The sequence below is a fragment of the Sinocyclocheilus anshuiensis genome, unplaced genomic scaffold (assembly GCF_001515605.1).
Source record: "Sinocyclocheilus anshuiensis isolate Anshui unplaced genomic scaffold, SAMN03320099.WGS_v1.1 scaffold1114, whole genome shotgun sequence".
In the NCBI taxonomy this organism is placed as follows: Eukaryota; Metazoa; Chordata; class Actinopteri; order Cypriniformes; family Cyprinidae; genus Sinocyclocheilus; species Sinocyclocheilus anshuiensis.
Genome location: NW_015540838.1, coordinates 135,445 through 143,632, shown reverse-complemented (window position 1 = coordinate 143,632; position 8,188 = coordinate 135,445). Strand labels below are relative to the sequence as shown.

The 8,188-nt window shown below is 37.0% G+C and overlaps 1 protein-coding gene across 6 annotated transcripts in view; it reads right to left on the bottom strand.

The window, feature by feature from the left end:
* The window catches only part of LOC107687393 (voltage-gated potassium channel subunit beta-2-like), a 70,192-nt gene that overhangs the window by 35,262 nt on the left and 26,742 nt on the right, over positions 1-8,188 (bottom strand). The gene's annotated exons all lie outside the window — the stretch shown is intronic.

The following is an 8,188-nucleotide window of genomic DNA, read 5'->3' as shown; positions in this document are numbered from 1 at the left end:
GCCCGCAGTTTATATACAGTATAATTACCCAACGATATAATTGCGACAGAAGATATTGAAGTATATTTTTCCTCCCATCTCGTATCTGTTCCCTTTAGGGATTACAATTTTTTAAATGGATATGTCCTAGCCTTATGAGCAGTTGATTTATGCTAATCGACGGACTGTTATGTTAATAAGTGCCATCATTCAGTTATGTTTATTATATTAATATGTTTCAGCACATTACAATCATTATATGGCTTGAGTTAAGGTAGCCTATCTTTTGAATTAAATAGTTGGTAGACTCTTACATTACAGTACATGAAAGTTCACTTACCACATACACAGAGTAAGGAGAGATGACTGATAGGACAATGGCGAATGATTTGCAGATACTGAGCACCCCTGACAAATATCTAATCTTGTAAAATGTGTGGTAGGTACTGCCGCTCTATAGTATAGAGTCGTGTGATTGCGAATCTCGAAAGTGAAAGTGAAAGTAAAATGAGAGCGCGCATTCGAAAGCTGTTTCAATGCCCTGCATATTAGTAGCGGCTCCCTGATGCCCGCAATTTATATACAGTATACTTACCCAACGATATAATTGCGAGAGAAAGTATTGAAATATATTTTTTTTATCATCCCATCTCGTATGTTATTTATTCCCTTTAGGGGTTCCGTAGTACACTTAATTCCCTTTCCGAACACGGAATTGGGATGTGGCGGATTGCGGGGGGTATGGGGTGTGGGGGTGAAGAGATCACGATGCCGGCTCAACATCGTGTCTGTCAGTCATCTGCCAACCCTACTACAAATTGATTGTAAAATATTCTAGTAGATCCATAACTACAGTACATGAATAGATTCATTACATTATTGTACAATTATGTTGTAAGTTATTCACTCTTACAGCCAGTTTGTGTAGTAGACAGAAAGTAGTGCAAATTGGATAGATTTTTTATCAATAAAGACTTAGTTATGATCAGGTAAATTAAAATTACACACAAATCATGTTAAGCAAGTCCAAAATCCATCAGTAAGCCCCATCTCGTATTCCAGTGGAATAAACCCAGCCTTCATGACTATGACATGACATTTACATATTTACAGCTTTGAATTTCAAAGACTTAATTACAATGGGAGAATTAGCTTTAAGAGCCAAGACATTTGGTAGCAGCGCAGCGAGAGAGAGAAGCTTTTCAGGTGTTCAGTTACACATTAGTTTAATCAGGAAGTAGAAGACACTCTACATTACCTTGCATGGCTACAAAGTGCCTTTGATGTACAATTACGCAAATTACAGTATGGAAAAATGAGGAGGGAGGGTGGGCTTACTTTAAGGATCGAGCACACTATTATTTTAGCAGTGAGCAGATAGTAAGCAGCACGGGTATGTTACAAAAGACCGTGGGCTGAATGAGTTCTGCAGTCGAAAAAGTGAGAGAGCACCTTGTGCTCCCAATAATGCTAAGCAGTGGAACATGATCACACTGCATCTCCATTTCATATAGAGAACATGCTAATGGGTATAACAGGCACTAAAAGAAATCTCTATCTTCACCCCCTCCTCTGAGCCCAGACAGCAAAGCAATGCGTCTACACAAATTGAGTCAATTAGTCAAATGAAAGAATTGATTTTTAACTTTGGAGATGTCAAGAGGTCGATATTAAAACTATTACTATTTGTACTATTTTGTCTAAATAAAATACTACAAACTGAATTCAGTTGTTTTAAATGCTACAAATGAATTTAGGCATGAAAACATTATAATGTACAGCATGAAAAACATGGATGTTCATATTGAGATTGGTTAAAAATTTGCATTTAACTATGTTATTAATTATTAGTTATTATGTTATTAATTATTACTTATTTCATTGTTTGAAATATTCTAATTTTTAAATTCATAAATATTTTGCTGATGTAGATTTCTGAAAGATCATGTCAAACTAAAGACTATGTAGAAAATTGTGACTGCAGAAAATTCAGCTTTGTCATCAGAGGAATAAATTATATTTTTTTTAGAAAATATTAAAATAGAAATAATTTATGGTAACACTTTAGTACAGGGACCAATTCTCACAATTAAATAGTTGCTTATTAGCATGCCTATTATCAACATATTGGGTGTTTCTAAAGAACATATTCTGCACGACCATATTCTACATCCCTAATCCTACCCATACCTAAACCTAACAGCTACCTTACTAATTATTAATATGTAGCCAATTAGGAGTTTATTGAGGCAAAAGTCGTAGTTAATGGTTTGTTAATAGCGGGAATTAGACCTTAAAATAAAGTGTGACCGAATTTATTTTAAATTGTAAGAATATTTCAGAATATTACTGTTTTTACTGTATCTTGGATCAAATAAATGCAGCCTTGGTGAGCATAAGAGACTTATTAACAGTTTTACTGTTTAAACTTCTGAACAGTAGTGTGTATATATATACAGTAGATAGATAGATAGATAGATAGATAGCTAGATAAAAAAATGACAAAGCAAATCAATTACTCATAATTTATAATTATTTGTAATATTAATTTTTAATTTACAAATATTTCTATTAAGTATAGTAAATGAGATATGCTAAATCACTACCTTCTCAACATTCACAATTACTAAATTGGCCACAAGAGATTAATGGACAAACTAACTAACCAGCCAACTACACAACCAACACTTGTTAACATAACATTTCAGACATTCCTTTTAAACCATGACAACTTTAACCTGTTAAACCTGTGAACCAAATTGACCCTGCATAACAAATCAAATCTCGAGAGTCACAATTTTTTGTTTGAGACAACTTTACTTTGCTCAAATCACATGTGTTGAACATGTGATTCCAAACAGTCTTAAATGGTGCAAAAAGACCTGCAACAGCACAGAAGGGTTAAAGTGCTACATGTTAACTGTTGGAGTCCACCTCTCACCTACCTATATTTCATGCCAGTTCTCAAGCAGTGGTCACCAGACGAGGGCATGTTCTGCACAGACAGTTGGCCCAAGCTACGGGCAACCATTGCCACGGCGCGAAACTTGCTTTTGGTCCCCAAACTTGGGCTGTTAGTGTTCTGACGGTTCAGTCGGTCCTCTGTGCTGCGACTGACAGCTCGGTGGTCCGTGCACACAAAAGACACCTGCATGCTGACGGCGAGCCCCCCCAGACAGCTTTACCACAGTGAGGATGATGATGCTACAAAGAGCAACTAGTCCCAAAATCTCCCAATGCTGTTACTTCAAAAACTAAAGACAAATGTCTTCCTGCCCTGAGGACAATGAGGTGAAAAAAAGTTCCTTTTCTTAAAACTTGAAGAAAATGTTGTTAAAAAAGGTCGGAATGGATGTGGCAGCTGTCAAAAAGGTGAGTGCAACACTCTGTTTTAACCACAAGTGCAGTTATAGCTCTGAAGTGCTGCCAGAGTGTGTATCTGTCCATGTGGCGTCTGGTGTGTGAAACGTGTATAAGTAAGTGTCTTGGTGCGTGTGTGTGCGCTAGTTTCGGTGAGAGTGAATTCCTGCACTCTGGCTCCAGGGCAGCAGCAGCTTGTGAAGCGGTGAACTCTGGGCACCAATCACATCAACACAAAGAACAGGGGAGAAATCCCACATCCATCCACGTCACACTGCAGCACATCAAGCGCACGCTTATCCGCTCTTCTCCACTCTCCTCTGACTGCACTGTAACTCCTTTTTATTCCCCACTTTCTTCAGTTGCTTTATAGTTGTCCATCCAGTGGCACTGTAGCCAATCTGTCTATTCCTAACATTAACTGACAGTGAGTTTTCATATTCAGGCTTCTGGTTTAGATCAGCATCCAGTCATATTTCCCACTGTGTGCTGAGTGAATGCATTAATGCTAAGTGAGAGAGAGTATATAAAACAGCATAGTATGACGAGTGTGCAAGCAAGCAAGAGAGAGAGAGAGAGAGAGAGAAACATGAGTTTTGGGTCATTTCATCCCACTCTTCTTTATATTGATTCATGTCACATCTATAATTGTCCTATTAAAGCCAAATTAAGCAACAAAATCAATAGTAAAAAAAATCAATTGGGATGGCCATGTTCAAAAGCATAATAACATACTTTTTACACCACTAAATTTCATAAAAACAGAAACATATCATTCCTCACTTTAAACTGAAAAAATCACCACCACTCTGATGCGCAAGAGCAATGTCACAATCATCAACGAGCAGATTCTGTCCAATGAACCAGTTGAAACCTGTATGTATGTGTGAGTGTGCAAATACGATAGTGAGTGTGTGAGTGATCATGTTTATGTGAGAGAGAGAGAGAGAGAGAGAGAGAGAGAGAGAGAGAGAGAGAGTGTACTAGAGAGAAAGTGGGAAGGTCTAAGCTCTCACTATGTTGTGTTAGATCAGCTCGTACCTGACATTCCACACTGCCTACGCATGACAGAATGTCCGAGGACAAATACAAGTCTGGTTTGAAAGTCACATGTTAAAAAAGAGTTGATAAAATAGCAGATGTGTCCTTTTCTAATGTTTTCTTTCTATTTGTTCTATCACAAAATATACTGTGCAATGATTTTAATGAGCAGAATTCTCACACGAGTAGACTTTAGAGTGCACATGACTGCTGCATGTTATGTTATGTTATGTTATGTTATGTATTGATCATCAAAATGCTATATTGAGTATAGACAGAACGATGGGTAGATGAAAAGAAAGAAAGAAAGAAAGCAAGAAAGAAAGAAAGAAAGAACGGACGGATGGATGGTAGCTGGAGGACACAAATTAGCAAAGAAAAAATCTTGGCAGGGATTTTTCATGGTTGAACAAATTTCTCCCTCTACATTGCATATCATAGTAAGTCAGAGATCAGAGAGGAAGCCATAGATATATATTTAATATTTTTTAAATACTCAAGTCTAAGCTAACTGCTGTGGTCCTTAGCGTGATGGTGTCTGTGAATGCGCATGTGAGTGTACGTCCCACAGACCATAAATACTGAGATGAGCTCTTTTATAATCTGACACACAAATGACTCACGTTATTTCCGCATCTCTAGCACATTACTGCGCCTAAAGCCACTACTGCGCATAAAACCACTGACTGACAGCGACTACCCGGTTTTAATGCACTTGGGATTAGAGGAATGTGTGTCATCCCACCTCTAGATGAAAGGAAGTGGACAGACGGCTTAAGTGAACATACAGAGTTTCCTGAATGGCACTTTGACACTCGGTAGCCTCAGGACAAAGACTCTGCCAGCAGGCTTGAGTAAAGCAGCTGTCCATTTAAATCAGACAGGCAGACAGAAAAACTGGATACTGAACTCGGGCATCTTTCATGCTGTATCTTGAGAAAGAGAACTGACAGGAAATCATGGCTTGAGATGAGATGAGAAAATGTGGATATATATACACAATCCACAGGCAACCAGTGTCACCCCATCTGCCACTGCACATGAAGCTGTTAGATCCAGAATCACAGGCATGCCACATGCTAACACAACACACTGAAATATCATTCAAATATTAATGGCAATGTTAACCTAAGCTGACATGACCTCAGGAGCACACATAAATGAAAGAAAAAAAATCTATAGCAAAACTTTTCAAATTTGTTTGATATATAAAGTTAAAAGACAGGCAATGTTTGCACTGAAGAGAAGGGTTTTAATTAAAACATACTGGTGATGAAAATGTGAAAAGTAAAAAATAGCACTGTGTGATATTACCAATGTACTTAAAATTGTATGATTAATTGACCCACTTGAGCTGCGTAAGCTGAAGAATCAGTGAACACTGGTAAACTAAGGAGCTTTGCTGGCTGGTTAATTGACTTGCTAAAGTTTTTGGGGTCAGTAAGATTTTTTTTTATTTTGAAAGAAATTAATACTTTTATTCAGAAAGAATGCATTAAATATATCAAACAATGAAGACATTTATACTGTTACATAAGATTTATATTTATCAAATCAACTTGAAAACAATGTATCACAGTTTCCACAGAAATATTAAGCAACTGTTTTCAACATGGATAAGAAGACTTTTGAGTACCAAAAATATCAGCATATTAGAATGATTTCTGAAGGATCATATGACACTGAAGACTGGAGTAATGATGCTGAAAATTCAGCTTTGCCATCACAGGAATAAAGTACACTTTAAAATATATTCAAATAGAAAACATTTATTTAAAATTGTATTAATATTTCACAATATTACTGTTTTTCAAAAACATTATAAAATCTTACCAACCCCAAACTTTTGAATTGTAGTTTACATATGAGATTAATCAGATATATGGATCATAAACAAAATGTTACAACTTACATCTGCACAAAATGATGCAATTTACAAAAACGCATTAAAACAAGGACAACAGATATAGTAAGCATAAAGATTTCACAATATAATAATAAAATAAATTTAAAGGATACTTTCATTAAAAGGAATCAAAACAACTGTGTAAAACTGAACCCTACGCCACTACTGCTCTGCTGACATTGCTGGCCATCTATTGAATGCTGCTGTTGTTCCCTAAAAAAAGATGCTAAGCTCGAAGGTGTTCCAAGAGTGCTGCAATGTGATCCTCCTGGAAAAAGAGTCCACTTACCGGACACTGAGAATAAACAAGGGGGAGAGAACAATGTACATTTTGTCATGGTCACAAATGTATTTGTGTCATGGTGACCCTGTGAATGGATTAACACTGAAGTTATGAGTTTACATACAGACAACAGCCCACTACAACGCTCACGATCACCTGTCAGCCACCCAATACACCACTGTAAATCAAATCTGTCACCACTGCCACAGGTACCAGATAGTTTCAGTATTAGATTTTAGAGGCTAGTTTTAAATGTCAGTGCAGCCGGATGCGCAAGCAGAGATTGAATTATCATTAGTGAATGGAAACCAGAGCCACGGACCATTATGTTTCAAACGGTTGAGTATGAGGCTTAGTATTGCGCCAGGGGAGATGTGACCTTTCTAATGAGAGAGGTGGGATGTGTGAGGTGTACTTGAGAAAGAGAAGGCTGTCGTGCATCAGCTGTAAGCCTGGCTCTGTTTTAAGGGTGCTTGTTTTAGTGGGGCATTTACACTGCCTAGAAAGGCCGTCACTCTGGAGGTGAAAGTCGTGAATCAAAACCTTCTTAGAATTACAGATGGAGAGAATATTACAGATAAAACGTCAATAGGACTTTTTCATTCCTAAAGCCTGTGCTTATATACTAAAAACCATGCGCTATGACACTAGACACACAATAAAAATAATGTAAAAATGTAAGTAGTTTAAGATGAAAAAAAATTGGTGTAGAAACTGCTTTCACTCAGAAATTGATAGTAAATATCACAAACGATTACAAAGAAATGGCGAGCAACAAACTGAATTAAATATGAAATTTTAAAGTAGAAAAGCTGAAATAGTATTTACACTCTAATTTGATCTTTGTTTTATTTACAGCTTAAAAAAAAACATGATTATAACATGCGTGCACTGTAAGTTGCTTTGGATAAAATTGTTTTCCAAATTAATTAATGTAAATTATGTAAATTATTATGAGGTCATAAAAACTGTTTAACAATTATAGAAGAATAATAATTGTAAGAAAAACATTTTAAATGGTACAGCACACTACAGAACACTGCTGTTCCTGCACGGCATATCAACTACTATTCCTCTTTCATACAGTACATACTGACACCAGAAAGAAGGACAAAAAGTGTGAACAGAAAATGACTTCATCATGAAAAATGTCAAAATTTCAACTGGATGTCAGCATTGGTGAGATCCTCCATTCTTCTCTTAAAGGGAGGAGCCCTGTCATTTGGGAGTTGGGGCCATAGGTCTCCAAAAGTAATAATCTCCCATTGTTCCTCGCTTTTAACCGCCAGGCACTTCAAACACCTCTACTCTATTTAAACTTTCAAGCGCTCCCTCTTTTTGCCTTTGATTAGAAGCCTAACTCCAGATTTATCCTCAGTCAAATAAGCTCTGGAAAATCCTCCAGAGCCGTTCAATCATCTACCACCTCAAAGCAGAGCTCAGTCTCTCCATAGTGAGCTTCACCGCAGGGCTCCGGCTCTCATCAGAAGCACACGCAAACACCTAACAATACCTCTCAGAGGTAAAAACAGCACTGTCATCCTCATTATAGTCACAACTTTGTGGATTAAAGCAGTTCATCCAAAAATCAAACTTCTATCAGCATTTACTCATGTGGT